Source organism: Rhinopithecus roxellana, chromosome 4, assembly GCF_007565055.1.
Source record: "Rhinopithecus roxellana isolate Shanxi Qingling chromosome 4, ASM756505v1, whole genome shotgun sequence".
NCBI lineage: Eukaryota > Metazoa > Chordata > Mammalia > Primates > Cercopithecidae > Rhinopithecus > Rhinopithecus roxellana.
In genome coordinates this window covers 28,271,724-28,282,853 of record NC_044552.1, presented here as the reverse complement: position 1 = coordinate 28,282,853, position 11,130 = coordinate 28,271,724, and the positions used below count along the sequence as shown (strand labels likewise).

The 11,130-nt window shown below is 43.1% G+C and overlaps 1 protein-coding gene and 1 non-coding gene across 3 annotated transcripts in view; one reads left to right on the top strand and one right to left on the bottom strand.

Annotated features, from left to right (window-relative positions):
- Positions 1-11,130, top strand: part of ILRUN (inflammation and lipid regulator with UBA-like and NBR1-like domains) — a 109,224-nt gene that overhangs the window by 2,359 nt on the left and 95,735 nt on the right. The window lies entirely within an intron of this gene.
- Positions 1,755-1,860, bottom strand: LOC115897203. Its single transcript, XR_004057131.1, has one exon. It is a non-coding gene; the product is annotated as a small nucleolar RNA U13 (small nucleolar RNA).

Below are 11,130 nucleotides of genomic sequence, written 5' to 3'. Positions count from 1 at the left end.
GACATGGGTTATTGAACACACTGAGAACTATTACTCTGGTGAAATTTAGAAGTAAAGTTATATCTTGAAGAGAGTTGTTCTCTTGCCTGACTGCTTCCCACCTCCGGCTCTTTTTCTTCCTTGTTTACACTAGTTCAGCATAGGAAACTTGGCATATTGTTGCTGCTAGTTTGGTAGGAGAGGATCGTTATTTCTCCCAACCCTTTGTGAATTGGACCATTTTTTTTTTTTTTTTTTTTTTTTTTGAGACGGAGTCTAGCTCTGTCGCCCAGGCTGGAGTGCAGTGGCGCGATCTCGGCTCACTGCAAGCTCCGCCTCCCGGGTTTACGCCATTCTCCTGCCTCAGCCTCCGGAGTAGCTGGGACTACAGGCGCCCGCCGTCTCGCCCGGCTAGTTTTTTGTATTTTTTTTTTTTTAGTAGAGACGGGGTTTCACCGTGTGGACCAGGATGGTCTGGATCTCCTGACCTCGTGATCCACCCGTCTTGGCCTCCCAAAGTGTTGGGATTACAGGCTTGAGCCACCGCGCCCGGCCGAATTGGACCATTTAAACACTGCCCTAATAAGTTTTAAGTTCTTTAGAGTCAGTCTTTATTAGTATAATTATTATGGCTACAAAAGCAATGTAATGAATTTTATATGTTTGAGGTGTATTTAACATCTAAGATTTTTCTTAGGTATTGTGGAAAGTGAATAGGTGAGGCCCAGTGTGGATAAGAAAAAAAAAAACTTAAAAGGCTGCACACCTGTAATCCCAGCACTTTGGGAGGCTGGCTGAGTCAGGAGGATCACTTGAGTCCAGGAGTTTGAGACCAGCCTGGGTGACATAGTGAGATCCTGTCTCTACAAAAAATACAGCAAAATGAGCCGGACATAATGGTGTGCTACTTGGGAGGCTGAGGTGGGAGGATCACCCTGGGAAGTCGAGGCTGCAGTGAGCTGAAATCGCACCATATATATATATATGGACTATAAAACTTGTATTTGAGTTTTTACACGAAAAACTTCAGTTCAAAGCCATGGAGTAGCATATATGTTGATGACATGTTATTTCTGTATAAAAACAAGTTACATATATAAGCAAAGGAGTGAGCTGTTAAGAAAATGTGTTCTGGGCCAGGTGTCGTGGTGCATGCCTGTAGTCCCAGCTACCTGGGAGCCTGAGGTAGGAAGATACCTGAGCCCAGGAGGTCGAGGCTGCAGTGAACCGTGATCATGCCACTGCCCTCCAGCCTGGGTGGCAGGATAGGACTCTGTCTGGGGGAAGGAAAAAAAAGTGTTTTGGCTTTAGAGAAATTGAGAAGTCGGAAGTCAGTAGCTTCTTAGAAATCCATGCAGTTAAGTGATAATTCAACTTTAAGTCACATTACCTTATTTTTTGGCTATATAAGGCGTGTTCTTTATTTTCTTTGAAAATAAAATGAAAAATCACTTCTGAACTAAAAGCAGGAAGGCTTTTCATTTTTTTCTTTCTTATGAAAGATAGCGCCATAATCTAATACTGTATTTTTTGGTTCCTGTGTTTACCTAATTCATCTTGACAGTTTTGTATTTTATTTTTTGAGACAGGGTCTTATTCTGTCGCCCAGGCTAAAGTGCAGTGGCGCAACCACGGCTCACTACAGCCTCCCAGACTCGAGCAATCCTCCCACCTCAGCCTCTTGAGTAGCTGGGACTACACATGTGTGCCACCATGACTGGCTGATTTTTTATTTTTTTACTTTTTATTTAATTTAATTTTTTTCCTTTTTCTCATGTCAGATGGGTAATGTGCACATGTCGTATAACAAGATTCAAGGTTGGCACATCTCACGCATCCATGTAAACACCCAATCATCACGCATATGAATTACAAAAGGATCAATTTAAAAATTTTTTTAGAGATGGGTTGCACTATGTTGCCAGATCTAGTCTCGAACTCTTGGGCTCAGTCCTGCCTTAGTCTCCCAAAGTGTTGGGATTATAGACGTGAGCCACTGTGTCCAGCCAAGATTTTTTTTCAAACAAACATCCATCATAATTAATAAAATCTAGGTAAATATATATACACATAGTGTGCATGCATGCATACATCACAGTATTTGTGTGTGTTGCTCAAGTAAAAATCTAAAGTCTAGACGTGTGTTGTTTTAAGCATCACTTAATTTCTAACTGGGCAACTGTTGACATAGTCCTAACACAAGTTGACAAAAAATCTCTCAGCTTGCTGTGATGATTAACCTGTTGAATTGAAGATGATTAATCTTACTGTGACTTCATAAGTGCCTGCTTTGGGTTGTAATAAATACCATTCAGTTGTCTGATGTCTATTAAAAAATAATGTGGTAAATTAAAAATCATTGTTGAAAAGCGAAGACCCTCAGTCTTCTAAAATTAAACCTGAGTGCAGTAGCTCACTCCTATAATCCACTTTGGGAGACCAAGGCAGTAGGATTGCTTGAACCCAGGAGTTTGAGACCAGCATGGGCAAGATAGTGAGACCTCAATCTCTACAAAAATAAAAAAAATTAGCTGGACAGGGTGGCGCTCACCTGTAGTCCAAGATAAGTGGGAGGCTGAGGTGGGAGGATCAATTGAGCCTGGGAGGTGAAGGGTGCAGTGAGCCGTGATTGTGCCGCTGTACTCCTGCCCGGGTAAGAGAGAGAGACCCTGTCTCAAAAATAAAATAAAATAATAAAACCTGAGTTGGAAAGGTTATGCTTTTGTGATGAAAAGTAAGAATTTTGTCATTGTTGAAAAACTAACTAAATGGAATGTTTTGGCCTTGTAGGTCTTCTACCCTGTTAACATATATTTTTTTGGTCTTAGGTTGACAACATTGTGTAGATATTTCTTTTCTTTTCTTTTTGAGACGGAGTCTCGCTCTGTCGCCCAGGCTGGAGTGCAGTGGCGCCATCTTGGCTCAATGCAACCGATTCTCCTGTTTCAGCCTCCCAAGTAGCTGGGACTATGGGCACCCACCACCACACCTGGCTAATTTTTGTATTTTTAGTAGAGATGGGATTTCACCATGTTTGGCCAGGCTGGTCTCGAACTCCTGACCTCAAATGATCCACCCACCTTGGCTGGGATTATAGGCGTGGGCCACTGCACCTGGCCTCTGTTTGTTAAATTTAGAACCAAATATTGTTTTCAGTTGAGCATGTTTTGAGGCATTTACACCTGAGCTGGCAGCCATACTGCTGGAGATTGATGGAATTGCCTGTTAACAAAAGTAGTCAATTTTCAGTTCCTAAGTGAGTATGTAAAGTGAATAAATGGTATGGTGAAAGTAAACCCAATATCTAAACCAAATTGAAATGACTTGTAGATTAATATCTGCAGTGTTCTATAGCTGGAATGTCTTTCAGAGATACTATTGGGCTGTGAATACAGAACTTGAATTCTAAAACTGGAAACTGACTTAAGAGATTCTGTAGTTTAGGCCAGGCTCTGTGGCTCATGCCTGTAATCCCAGCACTTCGGGAGGCCGAGGCGGGCGCATCATGAGGTCAGGAGATTGAGACCATCGTGGCTAGCATGGTGACACCCCGTCTCTACTAAAAATACATTAAAAAAAATTAGCCGGGTGTGGTGGTGGGCGCCTGTTGTCCCAGCTACTCGGAAGGCTGAGGCAGGAGAATGGCGTGAACCCAGGAGGCGGAGCTTGCAGTGAGCTGAGATTGCGCCTCTGCACTCCAGCCTGGGCCACAGAGCAAGACTCCGTCTCAAAAAAAAAAAAAAAGAGATATTCTCTAGTTTATTCCAGCTTTTCCTGCAGATTTGTATCCAGCCCTTCTAAGATAGTCATCTGTCCTATTCTTGTATCCCTACGTGCAGAGATTTTCATGATACCTTATTATAATGTTTAATTACTTTCCAGTTAGAATTATGTTAAAACTAAACCTTCCTTGCTACGATTTAAGCCTTTTTCGTTTGTGTATGTCCTCCTTGGAGATGGAGGGAGGATATCTAATAAACACTCTGTTAAGAGGTCAGAAAGCTTCTATTAATTGAAATTACTAAAAGTTTTCAACTATGTAAAATTTAAACATGTTCAATTTAATGGGTTCATGTTTTTTAATGTAGTCTAATTGGCCTTTTTTTTTTTTTTTTTTTAATGGGAAACCAGCAAGATTCAGAGGAGAGCTTACCTCACTTTTTTTTTTTTGAGACCGAGTCTGGCTCTGTCGCCCAGGCTGGAGTGCAGTAGCCGGATCTCAGCTCACTGCAAGCTCCGCCTCCCGGGTTCACGCCATTCTCCTGCCTCAGCCTCCCGAGCAGCTGGGACTACAGGCGCCCACTACCTCGCCCGGCTAGTTTTTTGTATTTCTTTTTAGTAGAGACGGGGTTTCACCATGTTAGCCAGGATGGCCTCGATCTCCTGACCTCATGATCCACCCGTCTCCGCCTCCCAAAGTGCTGGGATTACAGGCTTGAGCCACCGCGCCTGGCCGCTTACCTCACTTTTTAAGAATTTGTGGTAAAATATATATAACAAAATTTATCCTTTTAATTTATTTATTTTTTATTTATTTATTTATTTTTTTGAGACACAGTTTCACTCTGTCCCCCAGGCTGGAGTGCAGTGGCGCATTCTCGGCTCACTGCAACCTCTGCCTCCCGGGTTCAAGCAATTCTTGTGTGTCAGCCTCCCAAGTGGCTGGGATTACAGGTATGGGCCACCACCTCTGGCTAATTTTTTATTAGTAGTAGAGATGAGGTTTTGCCGTGTTGGCCAAGCTGGTCTCAAACTCCTGACCTCGGGTGATCCACCTGCCTCGGCCTGCCAAAGTGCTGGGATTACAGGCGTGAGCCACCACGCCCACATTTTAATCAGTTTAAGGTGTACAGTTCATTGTTACATTAGGTGTTCATTGTGAGTTGTTTAGTATTAGTGACAAGAGTCAAATAACTCTTCTAGATTTTTATACGACATTAACTTAGGAGTTAGTACTGGCCTTATTTCTCAGTATAGCAGTAGATAAAATATCTTTTAATAGCATATAGACAATGTTTCTCTACCTCCTAATTAGGCTAGTGCTGTGCAGTTGTGGTATTGCAACATCCTAGGTTGCCTGCAGGTATCTTCAGGGAGCAGTGTGTATGTTTTGGAATTCTACTTGCGTCCTCTATGGATGGAACAGATGTTTACAGAAAAGTAACTTAGGGCCGGGCGCGGTGGCTCAAGCCTGTAATCCCAGCACTTTGGGAGGCCGAGACGGGCAGATCATGAGGTCAGGAGATCGAGACCATCCTGGCTAACACGGTGAAACCCCGTGTCTACTAAAAAATACAAAAAATTAGCCAGGCGAGGTGGCGGGCGCCTATAGTCCCAGCTGCTCAGGAGGCTGAGGCAGGAGAATGGCGTGAACCCGAGAGGCGGAGCTTGCAGTGAGCTGAGATCCGGCCACTGCACTCCAGCCTGGGCGACAGAGCGAGACTCCGTCTCAAAAAAAAAAAAAAAAAAGAGAGAGAGAGAAAAGTAACTTAGGAAAAATATTTCCGTAAAATATAATGTCCTATTAACTTTCTCAACATTGTCAGAAACACCCTACTAGATAAAGATATCACCACAAATCAATGAAATGAAATTAGAATCTAGGTGTGAAAATCAGTTGTGCCTCTTATCACACAGTGCCTTCTCTGCCTGTTAATCCGTTTCCCAGTCACCCATGCTAAATGAGTTTCTCATCTACGCCGTGGTTTATATGTGTAAATCTAGGAAAACGTTCCTTTATGATAGAGATAATACTTGCTATTAATATTGGTTTCCTTAAATAAATGTGTGTCAAACAGTAGTTTTAGGAAGAGGGCAAGGAAGGGCTACATAACAGCCATAGAATATTTTGTACTCTATTGCATTTTTTTAAAAGGTTGAGAGTTCTTTGGACATTCTATCAATTGATTGATTGATTGATTGATTGAGACGGAGTCTGTCTCTGTTGCCCAGGCTGGAGTGCAGTAGCAGGATCTCAGCTCACTGTAACCTCCGTCTCCTGGGTTCAAGCAATTCTTCTGTCTCAGCCTCCCGAGCAGCTGTGATTACAGGTGTGCACCATCACACCTGGCTAATTTTAGTATTTTTTATAGTGATGGGTCTAACCGTATTGGCCAAACTGGTCTCGAACTTCTGACCTCAGGTGATCTGCCCACCTCGGCCTCCCAAAGTGCTGGGATTACAGGTGTGAGCCACCACACCTGGCCTATTTTTTTTTTTTTTGAAACAGGGTATCACTCTGTCACCCACACTGGAGCACAATGGTGCGTTCATAGCTCACTGCAGCCTGGACTTCTGGGGCAAAAATGATCCTCCCACCCCAGCCTCCCAAGTAGCTGGAACCACAGGCATGCATCATCATGCCCGGCTAATTTTTTTTTTTTTTTTTAATTTTTGTGGAGACTGGACCTCCCTATGGTGCCCAGGCTGCACTTTTTGTTTGTTTGTTTTTTGAAGAGACGAGGTCTCACTATGCTGGCCAGGCTGGTCTTGAACTCCTGGGCTCAAGTAATTCGCCCACCTTGGCTTCCCAAAGTGCTGGGATAACAGGTGTGAGCCACCGTGCCTAGCTCTTTTTTTTTTTTTTTTTTTTTTTTTTAAGAGACTAGGTCTTGCCCTGTGGCCCAAGCTGGAGTGCAGTGGTGATGTTAGTTCATTGTAACCTCAGACTCCTGGTGTCAAGTGATCCTCCCACCTCAGCTTTGGAGTAGCTGGGACTACAGGTCTACGCCACCCACACCTGGCTAATTTATTTCGTTTTGTAAAGAGACGGGTCTCATGTTGTCCAGGCTGGTCTTGAACTCCTGGCCTTAAGCAGCCCTCCTGCCTCAACATCCCAAAGTGCGGGGATTATTTTCCAGTGTTTTTGGTCTTTTTTTTTTTTTTTTTTTGACGCATGCACATTGGGACTCTTGGTATAATGTAGAATAGTTTACAAATAGAGCAGCCAGGTTCACTTTATTTTTAAAGGAACACAGTAAAAAGTACGTTGCTATCCTGCAGAAAGTCTTCTTTTTGCTGTGCTGTTACTGTAGGACTTGCATTTCTGAGCATACATCATGTCAGAACTAATCACCATTATGGCCAGAGTGGGCAGAGGTGGTTTCTTTACCACCTCCCATTTCCCATTAAATTTATCTGTCATGTAATAGCAAAAACTATCAACCAGGCAATATTAAACAAATGTATTTTGGTTAGATCCCTAGCAGGTGGTGTAATGCAAAAGCAGAGGACAGCCCGTATCATAATTTTCTTTCGAATGGGAAACTCACATACCTGAGACTATCAGAGAAAAGTTATAGGATAATAAGAAGAAACATTCATATCTTAATTCTGTATTAACAGTAAACTTTCAGAACAGATAGGAGTGGACTGAATTGAATAGAACCAGCAATTCACAAGGATTGAGTGCCAGCTATGCGCAAGTTGCTTATAAGTTTTCTGTCATCCCAGCATTTTGGGAGGCCAAAGTGGGCAGATCACTTGAGGCCAGGAGTTTGAGACCTGCCTGGCCAACATGGTGAAACCCTATCTCTACTAAAAAAAATACAAAAAATTAGCCAGGCATGGTGGTATGCACCTGTAATTCCAGCTGCTTGGGAGGTCAAGGCAGGAGAATCACTTGAACCCAGGGGACGGACGTTGTAGTGAGCTGAGATCACACCACTGCACTCCAGCTTGGGCAACAGAGCAAGACCCTGTTTCAAAAAAAAAAAAGTAAGTTTTGAAATGGTTGGGGGATTAGAATTGATGGAAAAGCAGCATATTATAGTCAGAAGATATTTTCCAGGTGAAATCAAGGAAGAGCAGGTGGAGCAGGAGCCATATAGAAGATTGGCTTGTCTAGAATGTGGTTAATGAAATAAAGGCATGACAAGATGCAGAGCTCACTTTTATTTTTGATTTGGAATATCGTTGATTTTTAAAATAAGATTGTGAAATTGATGCCATGTAAAATTAGCTATTTTATTTTTATTTATTTAATTTTAATTTTTTTAGAGACGAGATCTCATTATGTTGCCCAGGCTGGAATGCAGTGGCTGTTTACAGGCATGATCATGTAGCACACTACAGCCTTGAACTCCGAGGCTCAAGTGATCCTCCCACCTCAACTACCTGAGTAGTTGCGACTACATGTGTGCAGTACTGTGCCTGGCAAAATTAACTTTTAAAATGAACAATTCAGTGGTGGTTAGTGCATTCACAGTGTTGTGCAGCCACCACCTCTCTCTTGTTTCCAAACTTTTTCAAAACCCCAAAATGAAACTTTGTTTTTTTTTTTTTTTTTGAGACGGAGTCTTGCTCTGTCTCCCAGGCTGGAGTGCAGTGGCCGGATCTCAGCTCACTGCAAGTTCCTCCTCCCGGGTTTACGCCATTCTCTCGCCTCAGCCTCCCAAGTAGCTGGGACTACAGGTGCCCGCCACATTGCCCGGCTAAGTTTTTGTATTTCTTTAGTAGAGACGGGGTTTCACCGTGTTAGCCAGGATGGTCTCGATCTCCTGACCTCGTGATCCGCCCGTCTCGGCCTCCCAAAGTGCTGGGATTACAGGCTTGAGCCACCGCGCCCGGCCCCCAAAATGAAACTTTACATCCATTAAGCTGGTGTAAAGGACTATTCTCTCCTCAGCCATTGGCAATGAGCAGTCTGAGTTCTGTCTCTGTGTATGTACCTATTCTGGATATTTTCTTTTCTTTTCTTTTTTTGAGATGGAGTTTCACTCTTGTTGCCCAGGCTAGAGTGAAATGACATGATCTCGGCTCACTGCAACCTCCGCCTCCCGGGTTCAAGTGATTCTCCTGCCTCAGCCTCCTGTGGGTATTTCATGTAAATAGAATTGTACAGTATTTGTCCTTTTGTGTCTGCGTCTTTTTGTTGTTGTTGCCAGCCTAGGCTGGAGTACAGTGGCGTGATCTCAGCTCACTACAACCTCTGCCTCCCGGGTTCAAGCGATTCTCTTGCCTTAACGTCCCAAGTAGTTACAACTGGGATTACAGGCATGCAAGATCACACCTGGCTAATTTTTATATTTTTTGTTGAGATGGGATTTCGCCATGTTGGCCAGGCTAGTCTTGAACTTCTGACCTCAAGTGATCCATCTGCCTTGGCCTCCGAAAGTGCTGGGATTACAGGCATGAGCCACTGTGCCCAGGCTTTTTTTTTTTTTTTTTTTTTTTTTTTTGGTTTCTTTTAATGAAGCCTATGTTTCTTGCCATGGCATCTTTCATTTAGCATAATGTTTTCAGGGTTCATCCATGTTGTAGTATGTATCGGTACCTCATTTTTTTTTTTTTTTTTTTTTTTTGAGACAGGGTCTCATTCTGTTGCCCAGGCTGGAACGCACTGGTGCTATCATGGCTAACTGCACCTTTGACTCCTGGTCTCAATCCATCCTCCCACCTCAGTCTTCCAAGTAGCTGGGATATAGGCATGTGCCACCATGCCCAGCCAATTTTTGTATTTTTTGTACAGACAGGATTTTGCCATGTTGCCCAAACTTGTTTAGAACTCCTGGGCTTAAGGGATCCACCAGCACTGGCCTCCCAAAGTTTTGGGATTACAGGCATGAGCCACCCCCCAACTCCCACCCCGGTGTCACTCTTTTTTATGGCTGAATAGTATTCCATTGTATATACATATCACAACTTGTTTTATCCATTCATTGGTAGACATTTGGTAGACATTCTGTCTTTTGACTATTCTGAGTAGTAAAGTTTTGAATATATGTGTGTACCTGTATTTGTTTGAGTACCTTTTTTTAGTTCCTTTGAGTATGTATCTAGGAATGGAATTTTTGGATCATATGGTCATTCTGTTTTTGAGGAATCACCAAACTGTTTTCCACAGTGGCTGAATCATTTTACATTCCCAGCTGCAATGTGTGAGTTGGTCCCAATTTCTCCACATCCTTGCCAACACTTGTTATTTTTCTTTCTTCTTTTAAACTTCCAGTTTAATGGATTATATATGTGTATGTACATATATATGTATATGTGTGTGTGTGTATATATATATATTTTTTTGAGATGGAGTCTTGCTGTGTTGCCCAGATTGGAGTGCAGTGGCGCAATCTTGGCTCACTGCAACCTCCACCTCCTGGGTTCAAGCAATTCTCCTGCCCCAGCCTCCCAAGTAGCTGGGATTACAGGTGTGTGCCACCACGCCCGGCTAATATTTTTTGTATTTTTTTTTTTTTTTTTTTTTGAGACGGAGTCTCACTCTGTCGCCGGGGCTGGAGTGCAGTGGCCGGATCTCAGCTCACTGCAAGCTCCGCCTCCCGGGTTCACACCATTCTCCTGCCTCAGCCTCCCGAGTAGCTGGGACTACAGGCGCCCGCCACCTCGCCCGGCTAGTTTTTTGTATTTTTTAGTAGAGACGGGGTTTCGCAGTGTTAGCCAGGATGGTCTCGATCTCCTGACCTCGTGATCCGCCCGTCTCGGCCTCCCAAAGTGTTGGGATTACAGGCTTGAGCCACCATGCCCGGCATTTTTTGTATTTTTAGTAGAGACGGGGTTTCACCTTATTGGCCAGGCTGGTCTCAAATTCCTGACCTCAGGTGACCCGCCTGCCTTGTCCTCCCAAAGTGCTTGGATTATAGGCGTGAGCCACCACGCTTAGCCAATATTTTTCTTTTTAAAACTGTAGCCATCCTAGGGGGTATGGATTTGTGCCTTATTATGATTTTGGTTCTTATTTTTCTAATTACTAATTATATGAACATATTTTTATGTGTTTGTTGGCCATTTGTATATCTTCTTTGGAGAAATATCCATGTAAGTTCTTTGCCCATTTCTTTCCCCCACCTCTAGAGGAATTTTGTTGATGGCTCTAGTTTATTCCTTCCCAAAAGACCAACAGCAACCAGATGAAGTGGACTTAACCATAGGATTGTATTGTCTTCGTAATAAAATTAAAGATGACATTTAGAACTGGATCACTTGGTCTTTTCTCGTCTTATCTCCTCCCAGTTCAGAATGCTTGTATGTCTTAAAAGCAAGCATTCTTGTACATCTGCAGTTGGGTTCAATGCACTCTAGCCTCAGCACAATCTTCTTTATAGTTATAACCTTTTTCTGGAAAATTGGCTTAGTCTGCCCATGATAGCCACCCTGCTTTCTGTCATAATGCTGCTTTCTCTGGGCTACAGAGAATCC